General features: G+C 44.6%; 1 protein-coding gene and 1 long non-coding RNA gene across 23 annotated transcripts in view; one reads left to right on the top strand and one right to left on the bottom strand.

The window, feature by feature from the left end:
* Positions 1 to 21,753, top strand: part of FOXP1 (forkhead box P1) — a 338,964-nt gene that overhangs the window by 115,979 nt on the left and 201,232 nt on the right. For 4 of the 22 annotated variants that reach the window (XM_085516195.1, XM_085516179.1, XM_085516199.1 and 1 more), the window contains exon 1: positions 18,349 to 18,614. The exons of 14 other annotated variants lie outside the window; for them this stretch is intronic. The gene's annotated coding sequence lies outside the window, so the exon portion shown is untranslated. Of the gene's footprint in view, positions 1 to 18,348; positions 18,615 to 20,624; positions 20,760 to 21,753 lie in introns of those variants that run through there. 4 more of the 22 variants (XM_085516196.1, XM_085516181.1, XM_085516203.1 and 1 more) reach the window with 1 other exon arrangement.
* LOC116654025 (uncharacterized) lies at positions 16,958 to 20,671 on the bottom strand. Its single transcript, XR_004308836.2, has 2 exons — positions 20,467 to 20,671; positions 16,958 to 17,411 (listed from the first exon to the last, which is right to left on the bottom strand). It is a non-coding gene; the product is annotated as an uncharacterized LOC116654025 (long non-coding RNA).

Here is a 21,753-nt window from a genome sequence, read left to right on the forward strand (position 1 = left end):
TTGAACACACAAAATTGAAGACAGAAATTTAGGTGCTGTTTTGAGGCACCTCTGGTCGTTTGTTCTGTTGTTTCTCACAACTGGGGCCTAAGGGGAGGTATGATGAGATCTGATTAGCAGTAAGTCTGTTAATTATGACTTCTGAATTAGAGCATCAGTGCAGAAGCATCACTTTCTGATTTGGATTATAAAGCCCTTCATCTCAACAAAGCACAGTCAGTGCAGATGATAGCGGAGTGCACTGAAATACATTAGATCAAAGTGATGCATTTCATGTGTGATGCCAAGATGGCTAATGAATTACTTCAGCCGAAGATTTATTGCTCACGACTTACTTACGCTAGTGCGACTTACTACCCAAAGCTATCAATTTGTGTGTAAACTCATCCGCTGTTTTATTTGCCAGCCCTGCGGAGAGGCTGCGCGTATCAGACATCTAACTTGGATGGTCTGACTGTGTACGGAGGTACAGGATGAACTACTTTTCCAGACTTGTTGGGCAGAAAATAACTTGGTTCTATCGAAGCTAGGAGATCTGGTGTGTGGAAGTGCGTAATGTTCTGCAGTGAACTGGGAATGGCATTACTGCAACGTATGTAATGACATGGAGATGGTACAGTATGGTGTGAGGAACTTGTGCAGAATGTATAAAACGTCGTGGTTTCCACATATGTTGTGGAGAAGAAAAATTAACTTCAAGTGTAAAGGATATGGAAATTTAGTGAAAAAAACATCCGTGCATTCGAGGACTTTTCATGGAACAAGCTAGATTTATCTGTCACAGAAAAAAATCTATAAACATCAATGACTGCAGTTACATTGAGGAAGTCAGGGCGTGCAAGAGAACATACTGCTCAATAGATCTCAATTTCCTTAGGTTTAAACAATTGAACATCAGAAGATGCGAGATCTGATTCATTTCTAATTTGTATCAGTTTCATCCAGGATACCTCCTGAGATTTGAAAAAAGCTGTGCTGTTTAACACCTGAGTAAGCGAAAATCGGGTTCATTTTCCTGTTTGAGAACAGCAACGCCTCAACAGTGTGTTTCAGCAGGCAGAGTGAATGAGACCTACTGAAACGGTTCACTTTGGGCAGTAATTCAACAGGTCTGTGCAACCTGTAAACACACTCGGTGAGAGAAGAGGTGGGAGCCAGCCAAACGTTGAGACCACCTTTGGAGTATCCCATATCCGGTAATTCTGCTAGTGTGTGTGTTCACAAACAATGTCCACGTGGCACAATATGTCCTCAGAGACGTGCAGTGTGGCATGATGCAGTTTGCTTCCAAGTCAGGCCTCTGCTGTATGGCCTAAAAGCTTTGTAAGAATTCAGCAGCAATATCAAGAAAAACCAATATAAATGGTCCATTAATGAATAGGTCCTTGAGTGTCAGGAAGCAGACGTTGTTGGAAACTTGGGTAATATTACCATTGGGTTTTATTAATTAAATATAGCTATTAATATGACCTTGGACTTAAACACAATGACCTCTTTTGTGAGTGTGATTAGCAGATGTTTACCATAATTCTTCACTCTGTGAAAAATGCTTGTTGCACCCAATAAAAACAACCATATTTACTTTGCTAAATCAAATATTTGGAACTTGGGTCTTACTTTATATATCATGGCTCCAGTGTCTTAGACTTTCCAAGTTTAAGGTTGAGAGCTCTCGGAGTAACATGTGTGGTAGATCTCTGAGTACAATGACCTATTGTATTAGCGAGCACTCTTTTTTTCTTTGGCATCGTATCTTCTGCAGTGCAACCAGTGTTCTCTACCAGGCACTGTATTTTATTTTTACAGAAGCGTGGAATTTTTGACTCCACAAGGTTTTCTATATTTTGTCCGTTACTTGGGGGAGACTTCCTTTCCAGAAGAACTTTAGCAATGGAAGCAGGAAACACAATTTCGGTTCTTAAAATAAAGCTGGAAGTTATTTTCCTTCGCCATAGCATCTCCCCTAATTTTAGACTGCAAAAAGTTTGTTGCATAATAATTTTTCTCCTGGTGAGTTCAGAGTGTGGGAGTGATGTCACAGTCCAGATCCTTCCCCTTGCCCCCCAAAAGGCCACCTGCTGCCCACCAACTCCAGCAGGTATTCTCTGTGAGCGTTGTTTCTGGCTGCCGCGGTCAGTTCTAGCAGTGGTTCTGCTGCCTGCTTGTCTGCAGCGCTGAAAGGAAATAGCAAGGGAACAAAACTATGCTTTTCATGGGAAACCACTCCCTTTGGAATGGAGAGATATGGCTTGCCACTTCTATTTTGTTTCCCCCTCCAAAGTAAGCAACAACCTTGCAAGGATCAGAGACAACAAGAAAAGAATATTATTTAAAAGGCGTCATCTATCCAGCTGGTGTGTTTCAGGAAAAGGAGTCTCCTGCTTCATATTTTAAGGAGTGTAATAAAAATAGCAAGTGGTTTGAGAAAGGGGCTGATGGACTGGAGAAAGTGACAGCAGCAGCACAGGGAAATAATACTCCATTTATCTGAGCAAGCTCGCATGTTGATAACGCTCCTCTCCGCAGTAGGTGCTATCAAATCAGAGACAATTTGTATCCACTGTGTGGCAGGTTACTTACATGGGAACAAGCCTCCCTGACATTATTGCAGATCATCATTAAGTAGCTACTGCTGTTTGTTTGTCGTTACCTGCTAGATGGTGTTTGCAAGTTGTGTCAGATCATTTGTATATCTCACCCACTTCAGGGACCTACTGCTTCTTGTAAGACACAGTCTGGCTTCTGTTCCCTTGCTTTGTTTTACTTGGGTGTGGGGTGGGAGTGGAAAAAAATATTGGTTGAAGCTTCCCTCTTGCTGTAACTTAAGCAAAATGAAGGCTGTGTAATGTACGTGTATGGGGCTACACTGAGTAGCACCAGTGGGCGTACCCAGAAGTAAGGGCAGCAGATGTAAGGAAGAGAGATGGACCCTTGGAGATCCTCAGGTCTGGTGCTGCAGGGTGTGATGTGTGAGGATCCAAGTGAGGAGCAATGGCTCTAGGTGGGATATCCTGCTTGCTGAAGATCTTTAATCACTTGGGCTTGCATCCTAAAAGCACATTTCACATTTCTTACTTGATTGTCTTTCTCAGTGTTTCGGTTTCCTTTTCCTTTGTTCAGTAATATTTGTCATTACTGCCTGTTTAGTAGAATGTCAGATTCTTTTCAGCTCATAACTGGAAGGTTCTTTTTTATATTCTCAAGACTTGTGTATTGAATTTGGTGTATTTTCTCGCCTGAATTGCTCTCCTTCAGCAGTACGCGTTAGCCCTGCACTGAAAATACTGGGTCTGATCGTCAGTTTACAACTGTTAGGAAGCCAACTGCAAAATCTCCATTGAAGGCAGTGCGTCTGTTGATTTGTAGTTGACAGTGTGGCCCATTATATCTCTCCTAAACAGTTGCGGGTTAGGTCACTCAGGAGAGAAGGCTGTAATTTTGTGTGAAAGCACAGTTTGGAGAAACTATGGTATCAGCACCACTATTATAAAACATGAAGTGCTTTGTCTTCTCCCTTATAAAAAGTGTAATTTCTACCTATTATCAATATTATTACCAGAGCCCTTGCAGTAAACTTGTCTTTTGATAGGCAGAAACTCGTCTTCGCTGGGAACGAATACGGTGAAGTGCAACTTCTCTCTTAAAGGAAAATAAATAACACGAGTGAAGTTTACTAGAACACAATAAAGCCGTTTCCAGGAAAGCTGCTTCAGAGGCATGTAGGGTGTGCTGAAGATTTATACGTGGGGTGAACATGTGCAAGTACCGAAATGATGCTGTAAGGAGCACTGGAGTAAAATATTTGATCAACAGATACGTCTCGAGGAGATACATGGTTTGGTTTTCGTACCAGTTTTCACATGACATGCAGACAGTTAAATGAAGGCTCCTTCAAACCTGCACGCTAATAAATCTCTGTGGCTGGGGGAGGCCAGATCTATCGCAGCTACCTCTTTCTTAAACAGCAAAGTTGGGCTGCCCTCGTACTTGCCAGCAGGTTCAGTTTGCTCAGAGGGTTCTGGGATGAGCGAAGGGGGAAGCTGAGAAATGGCAGGTTGCTCCAGGCAGCGCGTTCTGCCTTGGGAAGCAGCTTGGGGCTGAAGTGTGCCTTGTCCTGCCTTGGTGTGCAATTGTTTTCAGCTCATTCAGTCAAGAGTCAGGAGATGACGGTGAAATAAGGCTAGAGAAGAAAAAGATCAATAAAAAGGGTGGAGTAGCTGCTGTGATTAAGAAAAAAGATTACTGTTGATTTATCGATTCAGTCTTCAGCTTGCCATCTTAATCAGGTTCTTTTGGTTAATGTTATTAATATTTATAGTTTAGTGCCATGTGCCAATTAGAAGAGACTGTAATTAAGTCTCTGGGCCTGAAAACATGAGGCACCGTGGAGCACGAAGCTGCTGTGGTCTTTGCATTACGCATTACTGGAAAGAGAAACTTAAGTCTGAAAAGCTGGTTCAGAGTGCAGAAAATGGCCTGTTCTTTTCCCAGCGTGGGAAGCAGCTTTTGTGATTGACCTTCCCAGGAACTTCAGAGAAGGATGGTCACAGAGCTTTGTTGCTAAGTTTGGAGTCTTGAGGGAAACTGCCCCAGCTAAGCCCGTCTTTGCCCACACCAAGTGGGAACCATCCCTCCAGCTTGAGTACTGCTCTCCTTCTACCTGTGAGACCTTGTTTTTGTGTCTTTCCATGTGCATATGGTGTCTCGTGGTGCTGCTGTCTGTCTGCTGTGTCTGGGACCCCTCTCTAAGTGAGCGGGACACCTTGCTGCAGGGTCTGACACGTTGCAGAAGCTGCAGGCACCCCAAGGTCTTCCCTTGGGTGTGAGCTGGGAAAAGGAGAGTTGATTACTTTTTTCTGTGTAGGGGGAACATGAGAACTCATTGTTGTGAACCGGCAGAACTGAGTCACAGAGGGTTTAGTCAAAGAAGAAACGCGTATCACCAGTGCAAACCAGAATAAAAAACGTGCTTTCTTTGTTACTCATTGCACCACAATGAGAATCAAAATCGCTCCAAAGTAGTTGTTGCTTATGCTGCTTAGAATAGCATGGATGGGATGGATTTTGTGGGAATTGTTTCTGATTTATGCAATACAATACGTGAAGCCAGCTTGCTTTGATTTTTTCCGCTTACGTGCAATTATGTTAGATTTAATCAAAGAAATGTGAATTACCTGGATCATTCCATAACGCTTGCATGGTACCTCTGGGTGTCACTGAATGAGTTGTGGCCATTTAAGCGTGTGCTGCTCTTGCAAACAGCGTAGTGAAAAAACTAATTTCAAAATTCCGTGTTAATTTAGATGCTTAATTTTTAGAGCTGTGTTACGTTCTGGGTTGTTTCACTGCGTTTTAAGCATAAATCCTGGTGTTTCAGATGCCCCGTAACTAGTTCTATTTCTATTAAAAGATTTACTGTATGGTTTGCTGGGGTGGTTTAACCTATCGTCTCAAACCTGGTCCTTCAGCTTCCTTTCCTGCTTCCATTTGGGTAGCCATTGTGGTCGAGATTTGGTCTTGAAATCAGTGTGGTAGAACACATCAGAGCACAGCACAGTGCTGCGGGTACAGCCGCATCGCCTCGGAGCAGCCCAGGCACCGGCACTGCGGGGCTGCTTAACGTGAGCGTCGGTCACCAGGTCCTGGCAGCAGCCCAGTGGTGGGGTGATCGTGTCCTACACATGCTGTGTCACCCACGGAGCTGCAGCGAGTGTGCCGCCTCAGCCTCCTTTGTAGAGTCTTCATGGTTAAAGCAGAGCATTGGGTCTTGCAAAGCTTAGCAGCCCCTGAGAAATCAAACAGTAGGAACAGAGTTTGTGTTATTTTTTCAGTCCAACCCTGACTTGATGCACCATTGATTGAACAGATTTTGGCTTTGTGTTCAGTTAAACCTGTAGCAGTTTGAAAGAAATGTAATCGCTTTAGGAAATGTATGTCTTAGGAAAGACAATAATTGATATTCAACCGAAGAAAATAAACAGGAGCTTTTTTAAAAAAGGAGCTTATTTCCCCGTCCCAGGAAAAGCAATGTACCCTACCAAAAAATAAACAATTTTATCTTCATACGCTCTCTTGCAGCTGCTGGAGAAGTAGCTTCGCATTCACAAGGTTTGGTGCACAAATAATGGAGTAAATAAAAGGGTTTGCTGACGCAGGCTTCGTGAGATACACGTGGCACATGAGTGGGAACAGTCAAATCAGCAAACAAGCCCTGGGCCGCTTTGAGTATTATGGGCAAACCTGTGGATGGAGGGGAAAGCAGTCATGGTTTTTTTTTTTCCCTTTCTTTTTAGTATGACTGTTTTTAAAACATTGCTGACTGTTAATGTCAACAAAGGACTGCTGAAGGAGAAAAGCAGAAAATAATGCGTGATTGAAAAGGTGCATCAGAATACAGCAATTATATTGGCTTTATTTTGGTTGCCTTCGATGCCGGTGAAAACTAATGCACTGGAGAGGACAGGTTTGTGGTTGGAATGCACTTGATAGATTTTGACAAATTAAACAGTTGTAAAGATGTTTGGAAGTTATCCAGATCCTTACTGTTATTTATGTCACTGAACTAAAAAAAAATCAGTGGTTAATTTGCAGTTCTTATAATTTTTATGATACTTATGTTGCTGTAAATTTAGCAGCGTGCAGCATCAACTCAGCGGGATACGTTTTATGTTGTCAGCTACCTTTTGACATCATAATAGATTTCAGTTGCCAAAGCTTGAAAGAGAGAGAATAAAATGTAGGCTCGTGCTGAGCGAGTGCTCGGATCGCAGCCAGGTGGGCGCGGAGCCGGTGTGCCAGGATGGTCCTTGGGGACGCCAGGGACATCCCTCAGCCGTGGCCATAAATGTGTCGTCGTTGTGAGGCTGGATAAGATGTCGATATGATTGGACTCGGTGGTACCACTGTAGAGCCTTTGAAGTCAGGTGGCTGCTGGTGGCTGATAAGCAGGGGTGATGCTGGTGGTGGGGCTCAGCTTGCCTGCTCTGAGCCCTGTGCCACCACAAGGTCTTCTCCTGATGCTGTGGCCCGACGATACGCCACTGCTTAAGGCACAGCAGGCTGAGATTCTGTCTCTAGCTGTTGTCATCTGCCTCTTGGGGCTCTCACTCTCTCAGGGTAACCAGGCTTAGGGGTTATCCATCCCCAGACTGTTCCTGAAGAGAGACCTCTATGGTTCCTCTGTTGTTCAGGGTGCAAGATGGGGAAACTGGTTTGGGCACAGTGTCAAATTTCCTGGGTAAATGCAAATAGCCGATAGAGCATGGTGCAAGTGAACCTGCAGCATGCTGTGCCATGTCTGGGAGCAGCTCCTTGAGCTTGGGCAGCACTGACTAAAGGAGAGGCCCAAGCAGGAGTTCTGGTGTGCCCCTGGGATCTGAATTCATAAGCTTTGCAAGTTTTTTCTTACTTACGGAGACTTTTTTGCAATATTTGTCTTTTTATAGAGACTCCTCTGTTCTCTCTATTTATAGAGATTTTTATTCTATTGTCTCCTGTCTTGAAGAGAGAGAGATCCTAAGTTTAGGTAGCTTGAAGAAGAGACTCAGCTGTTTCCCTCTTGAGAGGTTTATTCTATAGGGATGATACTGGGGGGTTTTAATCTGAGCAGCGAGCCCTACCTTAGGAACGTGTGACACAAGAAATGGGCTTTTCATGAAGCGCAGCCGTGCCCTTCCCATCTTCTTTCAACATTTGCTCTTTGCCTCCTAAGCCTCGAAATGGAAGGATTTATTAACGGTTGTTTCCTCGCTGTTTGTGCGTTAGCTGCGTTTCTCAAGGGCGTTTCACGTGCTCTTTCCACTCTAATGGGATTGTCCATTGAGTTCAGCTCTGGCACGTTGGGATCCATTCTCATGGACAGCTGATTAAGCCAGAATCTTCCTCATCCGTAGGTAATCCCAAAGTACAGAAATTGTTACCGTGAGATTGGTTTTCTAACGTTTTGGGTTTATAATTGAGTGCTTTGTAGCTGTCCTCCCCCTCTACCTCCCTCCTCATCGCAGTCTTTAGCCGAGCTGACTCCAGCTTTTTGGTTCTGTTTCTCTTGCTAGATAGTCTTCATTTATTTTTAATTTTTTTTTTTTTCTTTTCCCCCAAGAGGTAGTTTTATGGCCGACTCTTTCTCTGGGTGCTGCTTCAAAACTTGCACAACATGGAGCAGATTTGGGGCAGAAAGAAACTATCTTAGAACGCCTCATTTCTGTTTGGGTTTTGGTGGCTTTTGCTCACTGCTGGCTTTGGTGATGGGGAAAAGCAAAAGCCAGAGCAGGTCTGGGTGGAGGTGTTCTTTCAACTGCAACTTATTTTTATCATCCTCATCTTTTGGCAAAGGGGAGCCTGGAGGTGGAAGAACTCAAAGGGCCCCCGTTTTCAAGTTGCCGGCAAATATGATGATTGGGGCTTGAGATTTGGGCTCAGTAGGCTTCTAATGCTTGGGCTCTGGCCATGCTTTCCAGTTGTACCACTGCATCCTTGTGCACACGCCTTTGGTGCTCTTTAGGCTGAAAACTGCTCTTGTGCGCTGGAAGAACAAGATCCAGTTTCCATGTTGCTCAGAAGCAGCAGACTAGTACTTGTATGTTAGTCTGTGCTCACTGGCTAGGCTTACTCTGGCTAATGTTTGCCAGATTCTTCCATTACATATTAAAATGAGGTCTTCCGAGTGGGTTTTATTTTTGTGTGTGTTTCCAAAAACTAGGCCAGCCCTAACGAGCACATTTTGGTGTTTTTGTATTTATTTATTTTTTTTTTTGCATTTTGTCATTTTACATATTGAAAAAAATGGAATGCAAAAGAAAAATAAAGTAAAATAAAAACCTGCTAACATCAGAAAAATAGCTTTGTGTCAGTCTGCGTAAGTGTTAAAATCTGACTGATCGTTTGTGTGTACAGACTCAGGTTTTATGGTGTTTCCTTTCCCCACCCAAGAATCACAGATGTTATGATAAAAATTAATGCCCTTTTGGTAAATGCTTTCCTTTTGTGAACTTGGCCTAAAGAGAGTCAGGCAGTGCTTTTTCTTTCGCTAATAAATATGGTAAGATTTAGGTAGACGTAATAGGCAGACATTAATTTGTCGGGAGCAGGAGCTGCCGAAGGAAAATGCAGAGCATTTCTCCCTCCTTAAATCCAGATATTTCAATATCATAAAGTTTTTATTTTAACCATCAGGAGCATAGCCCTGTCTGTAGGATTCAGCTTTAAAAAATGTCTTTGTAAATTGAGATTTTAGGGCTACCTATTTGGAGGATGTTCCGTATGATAAATGACCCCTATAAGACAAAAAAAAAAGTAATTGTGCATGTCTGCTTCCTAGGATGTGTGGTAATAATAAATGAACGTTTTATATATCATTATATATATATCATGGCAGAACAAAAATCAGAAGATATATTATTCATTATTCCTGTTACTTTATATTTAAAAGGCAAAGGTTTTCGCTTCTTTGCCAAAACAACTGCTACAGAATATGTTTGCAGCAATCCCCGCAAATACGAAGGGTGGAGAGTTCTTCCAGGTCGTTAGCACTGGAGAGATGCCTTTAATTGTATCCGTTTGAACATTAATACATTAATGCTGAGATTTAAGTACTGCTACTATTAAAAATTAAACTGGAGGGACAGTGTGCAGATCGTATGCTTTAGTGTAAGTTGTCAGGTGCAGCGCTTGCATATTTAGCCTGCCATTTCAGCGCTGGAATGGATGTTGGAGTCTGGCTTTGGCTTTCTAAGGGACACTTTTTCCCTTCCCCTCCTCACCCCGCTCCCCCCCCCCCTTTCACTTCTGGCAGTAGCATTTCTTTTCAGGGATACATTTGCACCACCTGAGCAAAAGTTGCACTGATTAAAATCAGAGGAGGATAAGGAGTAACTTGTTTGCTGTCCTGAAGTCCTCTTGTTCTTCTCCCCTTCCTCCCCCCGCTGCGTCCGCAGCTATTTTGCAATATGCAACCCCCTTCGAGCACTGCCTGCGGAACTGGAGTAGCTCTGGCATGTAGATTTCCCAGTGGGAGAACTTGTGTGGATGGTAATTTTAATGAGACCTGATTTAAGCAGTAGAATAGATCCATAAAACTAATACAAGCAGACTTTCAAGAGCTCTACTATTTGTCAGGGCAGTGAATTTTAGAGGTGCATCCATTGGCTTGGTAAAGAATATTATAATCCTGAAAACTGAACCCGTATTAATTCAGATTGTTTCTATGCAGTGCACTACTGAGAACTTCTTGAATCCAGGGCAGGCCAAATATAGACTTATTTATTTTTGAGGCTCAGCTTTCATCCAAAAATCGTGCTAGAACCACAGGACCTGAAAGCTGTGCTCTATATGAATGAATGCAAAGTCTGTATGAGCGCACGCAGCTGTGTCTCCAGGCTGCGGCAAACCCTTCGCTTTGCTCTTTCTCCCTTCATTTAAGACCACTGCTCAGTCCAAACGTCTTTCAGCCTCTCCTGCATTGTGGAACTGAGTTAAATGTGGCAGTACCGTGGTTTTCTAATGCTCTGCAGATGGAGGTGTTAAACCCTTCCGAAAACCCAAATCCCACTTCAGGACACACGCTTTATAGATTCTGTTTTCATCCCGGTGCTCGGGAGCTTCCCTTGCTGTTGTTGGAAATGTTTCGTTCTGCTTGGCCTTTCTGGACTGTTTTCTTTCCTCGCTCGCTCACATGCCCCTTTCCCTCCACCCTGTCTTGTGTTTTGTCTTGTCTTATTTTTCCAGTGAGGTGTTTTCACAGCAGCCATCTCAAACGGCAGTGAGAAAGAGAGCAGGTGGGGAAATTCAGAATGGGAGCTGCGCCCATGCAAGACAGAGCGGAGGTGGCAATGGGAAGGGCCCATGGGGGGAGGCTGGGGAAAACAGACCACAGCGGAGCGAGGGGGAAAGAGGGGCAGAAAAGCATCACAGGATGAGAAAAGGGAGGGGAGAAGGAGGAGGGAGGGGATCAATGGAGCCCAGAGGGCGAGGAGGAAGAGGTCAAGGACTGATGGTCAGCCCTGCAGGAGAAGTCCTGCTGTGCACAGGGCCCATAGCGGGGAGGGGGCTGCCGAGGCAGTGGGAAGGCAGCCTGCATTTAGGCAGCTAAAAAGTTTATTTGCTTTTTCTCGCAGGATATGCTAAGTGATTTTGCAGTTAGAGTGGAGTGGCATTATTGCACTTAGCTGTGCATTGATTAAATAAATTTGTTCTCCAACTCGAGAGTTAAGTGTGTATTATGAAACCTCAGAGCCAATCTTAGTGGCTGCGGTGTGCAAATATTTTTAAAATTATGTAATTAAACAGGACTTGGGCTGCAGCGTCCACTGAAGTGATTCATTAATTGAATGGTTTGATTGAATTGAACGTTATTTTAGTTTATACAGAAAGGGTCGCTATCTTTTCCACAGATAGGGCCGCCTTGCGGGGCTGTCGCTGGCGGTTCAGAGTTCCTTACGAGGAATCTTTAGCACCCAATTAAATATTAACCAAGAAGATGCGACTCGTTCTTTCTCTGTCCCTGAAACTGTGTTTTGACATCAGAGGCTGGTGATAAAGATTTGCTCTGCAGAACCGCTTGCAATGCACTCTATTTATCACTAGATTATTTCTAAATTAATCATGCTAAAAATCTCCCCGTTGTAATTGTGCTGGGGCTCAGAGCTGTGTGATGTGTGTAAATAAAAAATGCCCTTTTAATTTCACGTTGACTGTATCTACGCGCCGCTGCAGCCAAACCGTGTCTGTTTCCATAGAACGTCATTTTAAAGGTATTGTGGTTACTGAGCGGCAGCTGTGATTGAAAAGTATGTAAACTAATCTTTAGTTGCTCGTGTCATTTTTATATTCTTGTGTCAGAACACAAGAAGGCTGCTTTAAATTTGTCTTTCACTATGTATTAATTTTCAAGTCTAATTGGGTTAAAGCGTATACTGCATTCTCTGCTGCACATTACCATTCGGTGCCAAACTAAATGGCTACTCGTGAAAAAAAGTACAAAATTAGTTCCTGCTTGATTGCTGTAAAATACATATTTATTTTTGTTTTATTAGCAGCGCACAAAGCACAATTATTCTGCATGCTATCAGCAACTTAGGAGAAGAAATAATCAAGTGCCCTGTATTTACTGATGTGAAGAGCTGCAAGCATCAGAGCTGCATGCTGCTCTCCCCCAGAACAGAAGGAAGGTACAAGAGGGTTGGAGTTTGTTTTTGTCCTTCTAGGCTTGCCCTGTGTGGTGTTTCTGCTCTTTTAAACGCAGAGCATTTAAAATTAAACCCTCAGTAAATATGTCTGCATAAGAACTTCTTTGTCTCTTGATGCCCAACCATTGAAAATTAAATGTGGTTGCGGATAAGTATTTATTCATACCATACCTCACACCTGATCCTGTGTCAGTATGACATCATCTTTGCCACAAAGATTTCTAGTGGTTTAAAAATGTTCCGTTGTGAAATAAGTGGGAGAGGTAGAAAAGGGGCAAGGAAGGCAACAAAAATAAACTACTGGTGGGATTTGATGTTTTGCCAATTAAAAAAAAATAATTAAAAAAATCATATTCTTAGGTCAACGTGCTGCCTTTGATCCGTACACAGGACTTCCATTTGTGCCGGTGGCTGTTCAGCCTGCGGAGGGAAGGCTCTATATGACTTAATTTGTATGTTGTGGGAAGTACATTTTCCTAGCCATGTGGTCTAGCTTACTTGAAGAATCTGAAACGCGTTATAAATGTAAATGCTGTGTTTAAGTAAAACTTCATTATGTTTTGGTGGTTTCCAAAAATGCGCAGGATTTGACCTTAAAGTGTTATTTCAAGGTGTTATGATATATGAGCTAGACTTTGTAGTCTTCTAAATTAAATCTTTGAACGTGTTATTATTGTATGCTGGCATCGGCAAGATGTAGTTCTCAGCTATTTTCTGTCACAGCCTTCGTTTTTCTAACGAGAGTAAGGAGGCAGGGCCAGATCCCTCTGGAAGGCGTGTGACTTGGGATGGCTTCGCCTTTGGATGTGGGACCACGATGGCAGTCCCACCACACACACAACTTGGCATCAAGGTGGGGCTGGTGCTTCTGCACAAACACATGTGCAGTGTGGGGGACCACTGCTCCCCTTCACCGTTGCTGGGGCCCGTGGAGGATGTGGTGAATGGTTTAGCGTTTGGATCCCGATCTGGTTCCTATATAAAAGGGGTTGTGTTTCTGTTTGGAAAATATGAGCCCCTTTTACGTAGCCCAGGTGCGGATTAGCTCTAAACCATTCCCCATTCCTGTGTTTGTGGGAGACTGTTTTCAATTCTTACAAAGAAGCCGTACAAGTCAAGCCATAGAAACAGCAGAAGCAAAATCCAGAAAAGGATGTTTGCAAAGTATTTGCAATCTCACATTGGTAGTCCAAATCTAAGAACAGACATAACTGCTCTAAGTATGCTTTTTCACAAAGCATACTTTCCACCTTTGCCTCCCTACCTGTGCTTGGGCTGGTGTTTCTCCTTCTCTGCACAGCTGCCCTGTGCTGGTGCTGAGCAGGCAATAAGCACTGCAGGCCATGGGTGCCAGGACAGGGCAGCTGTGCTCAGCCCCTCATGATAGCAGCAGTGGGGACAGCCCTAAGCATCTCCCATACCACCAATGCCACGGCCTGTGGCAGCGGGTGCTGCCCTTGGCTTGCTGAGGAGCAGCGGGAGGGAGACCCAGCCATGCTGTGGTGTTTGGAGCATGGAGCAGGCTTTGGGCCGGGCTGTGTTGTTGCAGAGAAGTCAATTAAGAATAAGAGCTCTGAGTCAGCAGCCGGGGCCGTGGCCATCGCGTCTTTGAAGTGCTGTTGTTGGTACCGTTTTCACGGCGCGCACTCGCGCTATGAATCACAAGGGTTACATGGGTGATTTTCCCTCAAGAACCGAGCCTGCCCCAAACAATCGCGAGGCATCTCTTTCGGTCCAACGCGCCGGGCCTGGCTTTTGTGTAGGGCTGCCCACGGGGCCACCGAGGCCGTCTGTCTGTCTGCTGTCTGTCTGTGGCAGGGTTGACTCCCACCTTGCTCTGGGTGAAGGAGTGAGTGGCAGTCCTGGCCATACAGCCTTGGCATGCCAGCCCCATCCTTCATCTGCATCCCTTTTCTTGGGTGTGCAGCTCCTTGTTTTCCTCTTTCAGCAGCCTGTGGCACCACTCGGGGTTTTCATATGATTTTTTTCCCCTCGCTGGGTGCTGGGAAGGTGATCCAACCCCAGATCCTGTGGGTAAGAGGAAATGTGTGCTCTTGTCTTGGCAGTGTCATCTCAGTGCAAAGATGTTGGTCTTTGCAGTGTTTCCAGGATGGTGGCAGCTTGAAGTACTTGGAGCTGACACTTGACATTCCCAGATAGAAAAGATGTGTTGTGGTGTCTCTTTTCCATTCTGTCTGTATCATTCCCCTCCTTGTGTCCAGAGTAGGGCGATGCTTAGAAACACATCTAAAACCAACTTCAAAATGGATTGCTTACCCGTGTTTCTTGAACTGATAATTTTGCTGGCACATTATTATTCATCCTCTGCTATTTTCACACTGTGACACAAAACTAGAGAGAAGAAGAGATTGAAATTCTGACCGGTACGTTATCCTGATACCTGACATGCTGTGTCGATATGAGAGTATCTTTACCACAAGGACTTTCTTGGTGGTTTTACAGATCCCAGTGTGAATAAGTAGAAAAAAAGCTGAACTAATAGCTCATGAAGTGAAAATACATATTTTATTTTATTTTTTTCTTAAAGAAATTGATTAACATGCAAATATGTACTGTATGCATATTAAATATCATTTCAAAATGTGATGGGCAGGAAGCATAAGTGATGCCATTTGGTTTTGTGGCATCAGTGTGGGTTGATTAAGGGGGTGGGGATAAATTTTGGGGATTATTGATATAGCATGAGTAGAGCCAGATGGTTGCATTACACATCTTTTGTGTTCTTGTTTGCTTCTTAAAGCAGTTGCAGAATTTTGCCCTGGGCAAAATTTACTCTTTGCTCGTATGTTCCCCTTGTGAATTTACTTTTGACAAAGTACTTCACAACGAAGGGAAGCACCGCGCCCGCAAACTTCTCCTTTCCCTTCGCGTTTGTGAAATCAACAGCCCTGTACTTATAAAATATTTTGCAACTTGTGAAATAAATTAGCAGTAGGTGCAAGTTCAGCATGCGTGCTGTGTGCCGCTACCCCTCTGTATGCGATATTGATTTCCAGCGTGAGATTGTTGTACATTTTCCTCGCAGTGTTTTGGAGAGGAAACTGTGGAAATGGCACCCAGTTCATTTTGGTGTGTTGCTTATGTAGTATTCTTCCATTAAATAAATGTTGTCTGAAAGATTAATGAGCTAATTTTTCCACTACTTTTTTTTTCTTTTTTTTTTTTTTTCTTCTTTTTTTAAAGTTTTGAGATTGTGGTGTACCTGATTCATATTATCAAAAACACATACTTTGTGGTATTCAGGTTGAGTGGGAGAAGGTTACGAAAGGTAGGTGGTTCTTCACTGGGTGTTTGTGACATTTGTTGGAAATGCTTATCACTGGAACCACCAGAATTTACATGTATTTGTTATTTCCTCTGAAAGCAAATTTTGCTTTATTTCCCATAAGAGATGAGTTTTGTAAAAGCTTCATAGAAAAAAAAAAAATGTAGATCTTGTGCCTCACACTGGTTTTCACCAGCACAGCTCCATTGACTCAGCTGAGTTTACTCCAAATCAGACCCCTGGATGACGAGGCCCCTCTGCATTTAGCAATTACAGTGAAAATGATCGTGACTGTAAATACGTTCTGTCCTCCGCCTTCGCGTCTGTGTGAGGCAGCGGGCTTGCAGGAGTCGAGTGGGCTCGCCTTGCTCAGCAGCAGGACTTTTATGGGGAGCAAATCCTGGCTTCTGCTTGCAGATGTTGACTCAGTGGTCCCACACCTGCGTCCCCTCTCTGGGCAGAGCTGAACCCTGAGTTTTGCCCAGGTTGCAAGCAGCGACTTTGGGCCTTTTGTTGCAACCAGGAGCACTTGATGGAAAAAATGGCAGCGAGCAGCTCTGACCTTACTGAGCTCCCTGCCCAGTTCAGTCACAACTCTGAGGCTGAAGCAACTTGCTTCGAAGAATGATGCCATTGTGCTCATCCTATCTGATCAGTTCTTGAAATGTTTTAGTAAGTCTATCTTACAACATTATAAGAAGATAATCAGCTGCCTTAGAAGGTCCCCATCTGGAGTATAGAGTTCTTTTACTGAAAGATGTTTTGCCTTTCCGAGATAGCTCTCGCATTTCATCATCTGTTGTGCAGAGATGAAGTGCATATGAAAAGTCAGTGACTCTGAATCCATCTGTTGTTATTATTTTCCACTGATAATTGGCTTGAACAATGAAATGTCTGTGTCTGTAGCCTTTGAAACTGTACACCCTGTTTATTTTCTGGAGGTCTCACTCCAGTCTCACCCCCCCACCTTTTTTCTCTTGTTTTGTTCTGTTGTGTTGGTTTTTTTTGTTTCATTTTCTCTCAAGCTCATAACTAGTGGAGCTTGCATGAAGATGGCATCTTTGACTCCGTGCATCAGTATGTGTCACACAGCATCTACAGCTTTGCCTGCCAATTTTTGTCAGGGTTCTGTGTCTGCTCTGTTTAAGAACAGAGTAGGCTTGCAGCAGGAAGGCTGGCAGACCCAGACTCTGTATGCATCTTACCTGAAACGTAGTATTTATTTCACTTTCTCTATTAAAATATTAATTGAGTCCAGCATCGAATACCTACGGAATTAGACACTACCTGTAATTGTATAATATATTCAGTTGCATCCAGTTTTGCACGATGCAGGGTATTAATATTGGATTCCACTAACAGCAGTTCCATTAGCTTGCTCAACCAGTATGAGATATATATGAGCAGGGAGGCATAACTACCAGCCAGAACTGCCAAAACAGTCATTAGAAGCTCCATTGGGATGGACAAAGGCTTTTACACAGTGATATACTGATTAAATTTTGTTCTATGGTTTATTTGCATCAAGGTTAGATCGCTATCATCTACGCGAACGGTATTATTTAACACCTTATTTGGAAGGTCATTTCAATGCAAAAACAGTGAGTGATGCAGAGGCTCTAAAATTTCTTGCAGGATTTTTTTGTGTGGGGGATTTTTATCTTGTTAGGCTTGACTAGCTCTTGTTAGCAATTTTGTTTTAACACGGTGAGTTTAATCCAAGGGAAAGTGAAAACTCCCTCCGTTCTGTAGGAGTGCTTAGTTGAACCGAACACGTTTGATTCTCATTAAAACTGTTAGTTATATCCAGTATCCTCTGAAATAATCTGCAGCACGTGCTTGAGAACCCAGTGACTGCGTGCTGCTTTCTGTGTGCGTGAGTGGTCTTTCAGAATGAAATTGCGGTGCCGAAAGCAGTCGTGTTGTCCATGTCGTGCTGCAGTCTGGAGCACAGGAGAGAAAGACAGGGGAGTATAATCTTATTTGTGTTTCAATGGCAATCATTTAATACTGCGAGTTATTAAAAAATAATTAAATTACTAAAACCAACATGTAGCCAGGACTGACAAAAAGAGGTCAATGTGATTTGGCTCCTTGAGTTAGGGAGGGACACTGGTGAATTCCAATTGCTTTCACATTTTGCTCCTTCATTCTATTTCTGGGAAGATACACGGGAGTGAAAAAAGAATTTATTTCTCTAGGAGCAAGAGTAAATCACAGTGTATAATTATGGGTATTTGATGGTAATAATAGATGCTTCGAGGTGCTTGGTGGTGATCGCAGCCTCCAATTTAGTTGTTTTTGGAAGTAAATATGGTCTGGAGGGGCTGTTTTGTGAGACTGATATTTTGGAACTAACATTTTTTAGGGGAACCTTTAGAAATTTCTGCCTTTTCCCCAAATAAAGTAGCAAGTAGGTGCGCGTTATGCAGTGCTTCGTAACAGCTAAAGTAGGTTTCCATGTGGACTGTCTTTCATACAGTAAACAAAACATAGGGACATGGCAAGCAAATTCAGATTTAATGCGTCACCTCAACCAGGGGTCCCTGTATTAATTTTAAATCCTTGTTACTGGCGATATATTGGGTTGCACTACAATCAATGTAAATGAATTTTACAGGTGGTGTTTGGTTGTGTCTCTGCTGTGGTGAGATGGGCGGCTGAGCCAAGGCGGGCAGAGCACACGATGCAGTGTTTTTTTTTGCCAGAGCAGTGCTTAGATTAGAAACGAACGTTTGGCATCGAGTTGTTGGTGCTGTTGTTATTTACTATTAGATGAGGAAAGCGTTCAGCTCCGTGGTTTGATTTCATTTGGTAGCTCCTACCCCCTTAAACAAGCTGTGCAGCTTGTCAGAGATCAGGACAGGTAGAATGCACAGCAGGCGTCTGATTTGAGCCAGTTACTCATTTGCTGAGTGTTTGTGTTTATGCAAAGGGGCCTCTTCCTGCATATTTAATCTAGAGTAAGGCAGTGGCTTTTGTTGTGTTTAGACCACATACCTTCAGTCCTTCCTTACACTGCAGCCAGTGTTGAGGCACAGAAAGGCTGGATAGTCAGAAGTGCTTTAGTGTTCTCAAACTCTCAACTTTCTGCAGTTGGTTGGGAATTACTTGCAGCTCTAAGGCTTTTTCCTGCTCATTAATGGGTAAGTTTGCACTACGGTAGGGCGAGATACTTTTGTTTCTGTTCCGTTTTATAAATGCAGAGAGCGATTGTTTGTTTGTTTGTTTGAATCGGCCAAAGCTCCTTGAGCAAAGTCGTGCTTTGGGGCAGTTTGTGGCAGGAATGGGCTGAGGAATACAGGTGTTTCTGGGCTGAGGTCCGAGTAAAGTCCGAACCGCCGTGCTGCAATAGGCAGGTATTGGCGGGGGGGGCAGCGGGGAGTGAGTTCGGTGTTATTATTCTTTGTACTAACAAATCCTGTTTTGTAACTATCCCGAAGATAATGCTGCCATTGTTAGCTAAAAGCTTTCCAACAGCGTGCAGCACGGAACTGCTACAGCAGCAGCAAAAAAAAAAGAAAAAAAAAAGAGAAAAAAAAAAATCCAACCCCTCTGGTCTTTATTGTTTCCTTAGCAAGGGTCCTCACCGCAATGTCTGTGCTGTAAGAGGAAGGTTCTTCTTATGTGGAAATTGAATCGTCTCTTCATTGATATTAATAGCACACTGGAGATGTTAGCCATGATGCAGAGCACCGGGGCTGTGGAGTAGGAAACCTGATAGCGCAGGGGGAAAAAATGACAGTCCTGCTGCTGCTGGTTGCGGGAGGCAGCAGGGCTCCGCATCATGGCATCCCAACCACTGGCTGGAGGTGTTTGTATCTGCAGCTCTTTCTTTTAGTACAGCTGTAATTACCGCCGCTCGCGCTCGCTTTTACTAACCGCGCAGCTCCGCTTTCTGGATCGCTCCGAACAAATTAGTGTTAAAAACGACTTATGAAGCGGGGTCCGGCGGGGATGGCCCGGCGTGGCCATTGCGGCCGGGTGACAAAGGGCGCATCTCTAGAGCGGCGGTGTAAGAGCCGCGGAGCGCTGCGCGCCGAGCCCGGCAGCGGTAGTTGGGGCGAGCAATTAACTATTTCCTCCGTTTGAGTAACTCCGCTCTAACAGAAGAGTGTGCTGTTCCACCACATGTTGGGAAGTGCGCGGAGGGAAGGCAGCTCCACCAACATGTGCACGGAATGCGGGGCGCGCCGCGATCCGCCCGCATGGAGCGGCGTGACGGGGGGGATCGGGGGGCGCCGGGGGTGCGCACCGCTATTGAACGAGCCGGCTGTAATGGGGAGCGAGGAGCTGCTGTGCACCGGTGTATAAAGAAAAGAGGAAAAAAAAAAAAAGCAAAAAAAAAAAAAAGCAAACTTTTATAAGGGAAAAGTAGCTCAGTCACAGCACCTCGTGTGATTAGCGCTATTGTATTCTTAAATTTTGATTGATAGAGATAATAGTTTTCACTTAAAAATACAGACAGGTACTTTAACTTTCCATGACAATAGCTATTTGCATTTCTTTTATCTTTTTGTTTAACATCTGTGGGGGTTGGGACGGATTTGATTATTAACTCTTATTGCACACCGAGGTAAATGCTAAAACAAAGCTTTTGTTAACGCTTCAAAGGTAAAACAGCAAATATTGTTTTTAGGCTGCAATATTTAAGGGCTCTTAAAGGATCCCCCGGCGATAGCGCCGTGTGGCCGTGACCGGAGCCCCGCTCCGCCGCGAGGTAAGGGCCGCCCGCCCGCCCCGCAACGCACCGCACCGCAGCGCTCGGGGCTCGCGTTGCTTCGTGCCGGGCGGCAGCGGGTGAGCGCGGGGGCACGGCGGGACAAGGCGGCTCCTGGGTGCGCTGCGGCCGGGCACGGAGCTGCGGGACTGTCCCAGAGTCACTGCCCCCCCCGCGCATCCCCCCACCCTTTCTTTCTCTCGCTCCGGTCCGCTCGCACTGCCCGCTCTGCGCCCCGCCGCACTTGCCCCGCGCTGTCCCCGCCGCTCCTCACTCACACGAGGCCAAGTTTCCCGAGCGGTGCAGCGCAGACATAAAACGGTTAATGCCGGCGTTCAGGCACGTTGTTATTTTAAGGAGCAGGGAGATGCGGAGCTCGGCCGGGCTGCGGGCACGCCGGGTCCCTCCGTGTCTCTCCGTGTGCCGGGGCTGCAGAGCCGCGCTCAACTTGTGCGCTGCCCACGGCTCATTGCGAGCTGCTGCGGAGCGGGGGAGGAATGGCTCGCGATTACTTTCGTAGCGTTGGCTCACGTCAAGTGGTTCTTTTCCAAGGTTACAGTGGACACGAAAGGTAATACTCTTTGGGAAGAGAAAACGTGCCGCGCGTCGCTTTCTCCTCGTGCTGCTGGTTATTTTATTTTTGCTTTATTTCTGTTTGGAATAAACAAAAAGCACCGTGCAGAGATTCAGCCCATCCTGCTGGGGGCTGGAAATGAAGCACGGCCTGACGTGCTCACCCTGCCCGGAGCAGCAGCTCGGCCTGTGCCAGGTCCGATCCCCTCCTCGCAGCGGGGTGGGAGAGCAGCGCTCAGCCCCTGCAGTTCTGCTGCTCACCTGCATTTCGCTCTGAGGAGGCGATAATGACTCTTGATAAAGAAAATCCCGTGATGTTTAATAGGAACTACACAATAACGAGCAGCTGTCCGGACAGAGGGCGGAATTCTTTTTCCCTTCAGTATTTACAATGTTATATATATATATATATATATAGGTTGCTCGATACCTCAGGAATAAAAAAGAAACCACGGCCAAACGGAAGGGCCTTATTCTGAAGGTCTTCACAGCAGTGCTGTGTGTGGTTTGTGTGCTGGTACAAGCACAGAGCTGTGTGCAGCACCGTGCCCACAGCATTCCTGGCACAGCTCCTGCTCTTCACCAGCTCTATAGGTGTATTTGCAGGGTTAACACAACACCAAATACAAAAGCAATTGTTTTTTTCTTTTACCTACGTGCTGTTAACAAAATCCTGGGCTGCGTTGGTTCCCCTGCAGGATGATGAAATAGCAGTAAAGGTGATGGTGGGGCATATTTCAGGCTGGTACAACTGCATGTGACCAGGGCAGTTTGGAAGGGGGAGCAGTGGCTGTGTGAGATGGTTCTCTGTGTTCAGATGAGTTAAGCACACACCTTGCTTCATTTTGTTATTTTAAAGCTTTCAGGAAAACTTGCAGTTAACATTTTGTTCACAGAATTGCAGAACCAGACACATTAAATATAGTTCAGCTGATCTCATACAAGAGAAATTAATGCCAACCAGAATTCAGGGGCAGTTTTTGTTGCGCTGT

This window comes from Coturnix japonica, chromosome 15, assembly GCF_054131305.1.
Source record: "Coturnix japonica strain WE chromosome 15, WE-NBRP24, whole genome shotgun sequence".
Lineage (NCBI taxonomy): Eukaryota > Metazoa > Chordata > Aves > Galliformes > Phasianidae > Coturnix > Coturnix japonica.